The sequence below is a fragment of the Simochromis diagramma genome, unplaced genomic scaffold (genome assembly GCF_900408965.1).
Source record: "Simochromis diagramma unplaced genomic scaffold, fSimDia1.1 OVJJ01000293.1, whole genome shotgun sequence".
Lineage (NCBI taxonomy): Eukaryota > Metazoa > Chordata > Actinopteri > Cichliformes > Cichlidae > Simochromis > Simochromis diagramma.
Genome location: NW_024386801.1, coordinates 3,173,108 through 3,181,440, shown reverse-complemented (window position 1 = coordinate 3,181,440; position 8,333 = coordinate 3,173,108).

Sequence of the window (8,333 nt, the reverse complement as noted above, 5' to 3'; positions counted from 1 at the left end):
AAATTTTATTATGTGTGTGTTTCAGCCATGAACATTCATTTTGTCTAAGCTTGAAAACCTATCTTTAACAAGGGTTAGTTTATTACTTTATGTAAAAACATATTTGAATATATTATCAGTTGATCCACCTGTCCCACCTATGCACCATACACCCTTCACAGTTTGCCAGTCCACTGCAACACTCATACATAGAGACAATCATTCAAAGTTACATCCACACACAGGGGCTAATACCAAACTAGACAATGCTAATTAATACCAAACTAGACAATGTACACAGGCACAGAGGGAACATGTAAACTCAGAAAGGCTGTTTTGAACCGTGAGCCATCTTGCTGCTGGACTGATATGCTGAATCACCCATATGATCATTCTTCTCTCATTTCTTTGTTCTTAAACACCATTTTCAGTTGGCAAATGTATTTTTATTGATTTTCTCTTAGTTGCAAATTTTGATGTTTATATATTCAGTGAGCTAAAACCAGAATATCAGCACCAACATAAAAAAGTCAATACACTTAACTCACAAAGTTATTGTGCCAGAAAAAGACACTATATTGTCACAGTGGAATTGAGATGATTTAATTTGAAACAGTTGAGATTTCTGTTTTTCGTTTCATTGACGGATCGTAAAATTACTAACGTTCGACGGCCTGTGTGAGCTTTCATAATAGATTATAGGCAGCCTGTTTATCGGGGAGGAATGTGAAGAATGGTGTTGCATAACAAAAATCAATATTTGTTTAACACTCTCATTCAAAATAATAATGATCATTAAAATAACACTTCTTAGTTATTTGGTTAACATGAATGGATCCAGGGTTACGATTAGCAAGTGACAGCAACAAAGCACTTCTTCGACATGAAACAAACACTAATGTAAATTTCATTCTCTGTATGTCCTTGGTGTTCGAGACAGACAAGGAAACAACGCTACTCATTGCTAAACACTGAAAATAAATCCTTCAGTGTTCTGTTTGTCATTCACTACTATACAGCATGCAGACAACAGTAGTGGGCCATCTACACATACAGGAACTGCTTGGGCATTGAAACTTATGCCATGAAGCTCCCAGTGGATGATGTTAATAACAGATGTTATGGAATTTCTGTTAACAAAGTCTGCAGACACAGTCAACTGTAGTCAGTACCTTTATTACCAGGCGTGGGAGAAATACACAGACAGTCAGCACTGATGGTTATTGCAGTCATGAGTGCTCTGCGCTCTGGGCAGGGCAGCGCCTCTTTTATAGCATCACACAAACATCTCACAAAAGCTCTATCTCAATGGTATCATAACATACTCATTGCATACAATGCCCACAGGCTGTGGCTTTTTTTTTCTGCTCTTGCTCTTGACGAAGGCGGTCGCACTTTCCTCCTCCTCCTCCTCTCCCTTAGCTTCCCTGCTTAGCCTCTTATGTCCTTGTCTAGTCTCGTGTTTTTTTGTATTACTTTTCCCTGGAACACTCTCTCACAGTCTGTTCTCTAAAACCTAAAAGAGGAATTATGGATTTGATCAACTGGTCCCTAAATGCAATTGTCACCCCTTTCTCAACGAGAAGTTTGGGCTTGGGTGAGCTTGAGTGCTGAAGATATCTACCTATTCGGAACCATGATAACAGGGTTCTGGCTGTTCGGAGCTGGGTTGGCCCTGACTTATCGAAGAATTAAGGAAGCGGAACCGGCTGTTCAAACCCCCACAAGGCTGCCCGCTGGGATTGAAACGATGGGAAGAGGCATGAGTTTCTCAAAATGGGCTCATTGAGTGCAGCACGGATAAGATCTTGGAGAAGGTAACGGCTGCTGTGGATTCTCAGAATAAGACCTCTGAGTGCAGACTGGATTACATCTTGGAGGGGCTCGCTCGGAATAGCATCTCTGAGCGCAAATTGGATGACATCTTGGGGAGGCTCACTGTGGTCGTGGGTTCTCAGAATCAGCTCTTTGAGCACAAGAATGACAACATCGCAGAGCGCAAGTTTAATAACATCATGGCGAAGCTCATGGCTCTCCAACGGGAGATTGAGAGACCAGTGTTGGACTGTTAGAACAGCTTTGAAATTCATATGAGTTGTTCGCACTAAAGTAAAAAGCACCATCACTTCATGCGGATACCCTTTCGGCGCCAGCTGCGGTCGCAAGGCTGGAGCCCAACAAAACACCCTGATAACGACTGTGTTTAGTCTGTTCCTTCCCATTCCATGCAAGGCCACCTGGGTTGGCTGGAAGACTGTTTACTTAGCCTGGCAGGGCGAAGGACACTGTCTCAGCTGAACTATGGACACGCACACACATACATATACACTGATATGCACACACTCATCCCCCCTCCCTTTCCAAACGCCTTCGATACTTGTTCCCTCCTGAGAACACGGCGGGTCTGAGCCCACGCTGGAATGGTAGCGCTGGGCAGGATGGCTGCTGTGTTTGCTTCGGATTACTCCTCACCCCCCACCCGACTCTGTGGCTGGTCATGTGTTCCATAATGTTGTGCTGTGGACATTTATGTGCTTTTTTGTGCAGAGGAGTTTTTTTGTTTCCTGTTCTCATGCTGTCCTCCCAGGAGCCCAGCATGAGTAGAGGTCTATTTTTTTCCTCTTGTACTTTCCCATTGTAGTGTATATTTCAGTGTTTGTTTTCTGTAACGCTACCGATCTCTGACCTGTATCCTGTATCCCCATGTGATGTCTGTGCTGTGTGTGTAAGGTCGGGGGGGGTCCCATTTCACTGCAGGGCAACCTGCACGTGGCAAATAAAGCCTTGATTGATTGATTGATTGATTGATTGATTGATTGATTGATTGGCTGGGCAGAGAGCAACTCCCAATATCTTTTTCCAGGAAGCGCCTGGCACCTGTCATCTTGGGAGTTTCGCCCTAAAAGTTAGCAGATAACATAGTGAAATATCGTTAATAAAGCTAAGCAGTTTTCATAAGGTCATGCTGGCAAATACTTCATCTAAGCATGCAAAGGTTATACAAAAATCCTAGAATGAGATTCTAAACATCTACATCTAAATGTATGACAAGGTGAAGACTAGAATTTTTCCCATTACAAGCATGACCGTGACAAATTGCCTACCACACAGAAAGGAGCACAGTATAGAAAAAAATTGTTACTTAACAGCTCTTCACAATACAGGGTAATAACTGATCACATGGGAACGTCAAAGCAAGACATACTTGCGGGGTTGTTGCAGGATGCAGATTCCGACGTGTCAGTGGAGATCGGTGATGCATCAGAATCTCCAATCTAAGCGCATATGGCTTTATAGAGACAGATTGATTACAGTAGTTAGTTTGCCTGCCTGAAAGTCTGCCTTCTGTCATTTTTTCTGTTTTCTGTTCCCAAAAGGTTTATTCTGTTCATCTGGACGTAACGCTTTCAGTGTGAGAAACATTTCATCACTCATCCAAGTGACTTCTTCAGTCTCAGCTGACTGCAGGTTTCAACAACCCTACAAACAGTTGTGGTGGCAGATTTCTTTTCTCATGTATTAATCACATATTTAATCATATCACATTAGATACAGTAATATCAATTTCTCACTTTACTATTGTAGGAGCATTCCTGTCACTAGTTTACATGCATGTGGAATGTTAACACAGTGAGGCCATTGTAATGGGAGACATTATACAGATAGTGAGACTCCTTCTGCTTATCAGGGATGTAAATCCTTAGGTGACGGCCAAGCAGAAAACAAAGTCATAATTCTCTCTGTGAAGGAGGAGGGGCCAACATGTGAGAGTTAGTGGAATGTTCTTTGTCTGTGTCTCTGTATATAAGATGCAAGGACGGTGGCCACAATTCAGAGATGGTGCTGGTGTTTCACTGGGATGCTCTCTCCACATTGCAATGTGTTTATTAAACCCACTTCAAATCAAGCTCACTGGGTGTGTTGCAGGTTATTGTTAAAATTTCCATAACACAGTATATTGCACAATGACTGAAAGTAGCACCACTGAATGATCAATGGGCTGTGAGATCAGTTCCTTGATCATTAATATGCAAATTCTCATGACCATTGATCAACAACTACAGATCAAGGGTCACTGATCAAAGACCTGGTCTTGTTTTCTGTTATGTAAGTGCTAGGTGGCAGCTGGCCACTGGTTGGAAACTGGAGGCAGCAACTTTAAATTAGGACCTGACAAGACTGGTGTTGCTCTGCTTTGTTCCTGATTCTAACTAGATTGCTGTATCCTCCCATCCTGGAGAAAGAGCCGTTCAAAGAAATCATTAAAAGACTAAAATTAGACATTTACACCACTGATGAATATCTGTAAACTTCTGACCAAATCTGTTTATTTAAACATGGTCTTGAAAAAAGTCATTTTTGTAACTTCCAGATAACCTGTTAATGTCAGCTACTACTTATAAGGGAACTGCAGTCATCCTGCTGCTCACGTTTGCACAAAGCTTATACTGACACCCAGAGACTGATGAACCAATATACACATTGCTCCATATATTATGCATATTATTGGACACATTATTAATTTTTTAAGTTCATTCAATACAAAGTAATCAGCAGCAGTGATCGTGTGTACAGCGTCTCTTTATGTCTGTCTCCACGTTGGTTGAGTGTGGAGTAAGTGCATATGAGAGCATGAGGGTGGGAATGGATGTTTGTATATGTGTGTGCCTGTATTTCTGTGTCTATATGTCAGGTTGGGTGTCAGGCGCCACCTCTCTGGGGACATCTTAGGCCCTCCAAGGTTTGGAGGCCTATCTCCCCCTACCACCACTTCCCCTGCCAGTGGCGGACTCCCTCAGACATCGGTGCAGTTGGTGGTTCTTTGTGTCCGGGGATGGGCGTCCAGGTACACACCGGCTCACTCCTTGGCGGCCGCTTATCGGGGCCTGGAGCCTGGGGCTCGCTCGGGCCACTTCGGAGGTGGGGTGCCCCCGGCCTCTTGGCCTGGGGCTCGGTCACTCAGGCACGGCTGGCTGCCGGCGGAGCTCACGGGCGCGTCACTGCAACTCCCCCTGGCTTCTGCTCCGCGGCTGCTGAGTGAGCCCTCATCTGGGACTCTCCTCAGCTCTTACTGGGACAGTGGCGCGGCTGCCCCTCTGTTGGTCTTCCTTGGTCTCTTGTGTTCTGGGGGCCTCTGGATGTCTGGAGTTTTGATCTCCTCCATACCTGCTTCATGCCCTGGAGGACGGGGCTGTGGCCCCCCCACACCCTCTAGCAGATCATTACATGAAGGAACCTTTAAAAAAAAAAAAAACAAGCGCGTCCATGCTCACAGGTGTACACACGGGTGATCACACCCACAAACTACACCCTTTTTGGCTGCTGCCTCAAAGCACACTGTGTTCTGTTGATCTTATGTGCTGCACAATAATGTTTAATATTTAGTATTTACTGTCATATTCCCATATATCATTGTGATGTTGTTTATTCTATTACTCTTGTTCTCTTCTGCTTGTTTTCTTTTTTCTTTCTCAGCAGGTGATCCAGGTGATTGATATATGCATTTTTTTTCCTTTTTTTTTTCCTGCTCATTCTGTTGGTTTTTGTTTTTTGCCCTTCTCCCCCGTCCCTCTTCTCAGCTGTTTCTCTTTCCCTCTTTCTTTCTCCCCTTCTTTCCCCCAGTCAAGTCTGTCCCGTATTCAGTAAGTGAAAATAAAATAAACAATAAAAGGTGAATCAAATGGACCATTACGGCAAGGCTGGGATGGTCAATTTGGTAAAGTAAATCCGTTGGGCATCTTTCTTTGCCTTTAGACAACAATTCTGATGGCAAAAGAGCCAAACGGGACAGGTGCAAAAAAAAAAAAAAAAAAAAAAAAAAAAAGTAATCAGCAGCAGTCGTAATAAGAAAGCAGTTTGATTTAACAAAGGAAAGCTTTCTAACTGCTCCATGATCGTCTGTGAAGGTTCTCAGTCATCCAGGTCATCGTAGTCAAAGGAGCTTGCAAAGAAAAGCGTCTGGACTTCTTTAAGTTGCTTGAAGACGTTTCACCTCTCATCCGAGAAGCTTCTTCAGTTCTAAGGTCAAATGGTGGAGAGTCCCAGATATAACCTAGTGGGAGTAACCCCCCACAGAGGGACAAAAGGACCCCCTGATGATCCTCTAATCGCCTGAGCCAAGGTGTGAAACTGGGTGTGGGTCCCAATCCGCCAGAGTTTCGGGTGTGTTCGTGTGCTCTCTTTAAAACAATGAATTTAATTTGGCATAAAACCGCCATACGGAATGACATACAGGGAGGAATCTGAAATGCCATACTTCATTTGAAGAAGAAACACAGCTCATTGATGTTCAACACCTTCAGCACCATATTGGGATGCAGTCTGACCCTAAATGCATGATAATGGTCATCAAAATACAGGGTTTCCATCAGTTTTCCGCAGAGCAATACAATGTCATCTTTCACAACAATACTTTTGATCTTACAAAAAAACGGAATCTCAGACACTACATCTGTACAGATGATAAAATCATTGCGGCACTCTGTACCATGTGTTATTATCCACTTAGCTGAAAACAAACTGATAGACAACACAGCTCCAAGCAATTTCTGGACCTTCTTCCAGCTCTCCAAGTGTCACCATCTTTCCTGGTCCTAAAGCTAATGTTTCCAGGCTAAAGGCCTCCCAATGCTTTATTTTATTACTATTATATTTATTTTTACTTGTGGTGTACTGTGGAGGTACGCTCTGTAAGGCTGCATCTTTAGCCTGAGTATGAATCTCTGTTAAGAGATATATTCTAAAACACGTCTTCAGCTGAGAATCAGAGAGGAGAAACACACAGTTTTCTTGCTAGCAAGGGCAGTCACCAGAGCTCACACACAAGAGTGAGGCTCAAAGACTAGCCATGAGAGACTGCCCTGGTCTTTATTTATAACTTCAGTGAGCGTTTGTTCCTTACATTGGAATGTGGAGGTGTGTGTATATGTATGTTTGTGTGTGTGTGTGTGTGTGTGTGCGCGTGTGTGTGTCAGAGTGTGACCCCATAAACAACTTCCCTTAACCTGCTGGTCTGGAAAATCCAACAGTTCATCTATATGTAAAAAAGACACTTAGACTAAAACTGACATAGCTACGTTAATCCTACCGTAAAACAATAAGACAAGGTACAACCTTTCCCATGCTCCTAGGATGTGGGGGTGAATGCCAGAACACCCTGGAATGTACACAACGTTGTTACAGACCTGCTAGGATGAGACATTCTGTCAATATGCCACCAACTATATACTTCTAAACACAAATGATTACATGCAGTATTCTACCATATGCAAACTTATATCATTAAAAGATTATACTGACTACTAAATACAATTTTCCATTGACAATCTCAAAAAACACATACTCCATTGAGGAGACCAAACTATTCACAGTAGATTGGCTTAATCCAGGGCAGCTATTCCTTCGGATTACCCCCCACCCCCCTTTCCATCCCCTGTGGCTTGTCATGTGCTCTAATGTTGTGCTGTGGACATTAATGTGCTCTCTGTGCAGAGGAGTTTTTTTGTTTCCTGTTCTCACGCTGTCCTCCCATAGGTTGCCCAGCGTGTGAAGAGGTCTCTTTTTTTCCTCTTGTACTTTTCCCATTGTTGTGTAATTTTTTCAGTGTTATTCTCTGCAACGCTGCCGATCTCCGACTGTATTCCCATGTGATGTCTTTGTTGTGTGTGTAAGTCGGGGGGGGGGGTCCTATTCCTCTGTGGGGCAACCTGCATATGGCCAATAAAGCATTCATTCATTCATTCATTCATTCAAATATATTCTCAAGTAACATTCAAGCATGCCATTCAGCGTGTTAGTACGAGCTCGGGAGCAGCTTGGGAGAACAAGAAAACAGAGACTGCTTCAGGTTGTCTTCCCAAATCGACTCAACTTTATTCTCAAGTACAGTGGGGCAAAAAAGTATTTAGTCAGCCACCGATTGTGCAAGTTCCCCCACTTAAAATGATGACAGAGGTCAGTAATTTGCACCAGAGGTACACTTCAACTGTGAGAGACAGAATGTGAAAAAAAAATCCATGAATCCACATGGTAGGATTTGTAAAGAATTTATTCGTAAATTAGGGTGGAAAATAAGTATTTGGTCACCTCAAACAAGGAAAATCTCTGGCTCTCACAGACCTGTAACGTCTTCTGTAAGAAGCTTTTCTGTCCCCCACTCGTTACCTGTATGAATGGCACCTGTTTGAACTCATCATCTGTATAAAAGACACCTGTCCACAGCCTCAAACAGTCAGACTCCAAACTCCGCCATGACCTAGACCAAAGAGCTTTTGAAGGACACCAGGAAAAGTATTGTAGACCTGCACCAGACTGGGAAGAGTGAATCTACAATAGGCAAGCAGCTTGGTGTGAAA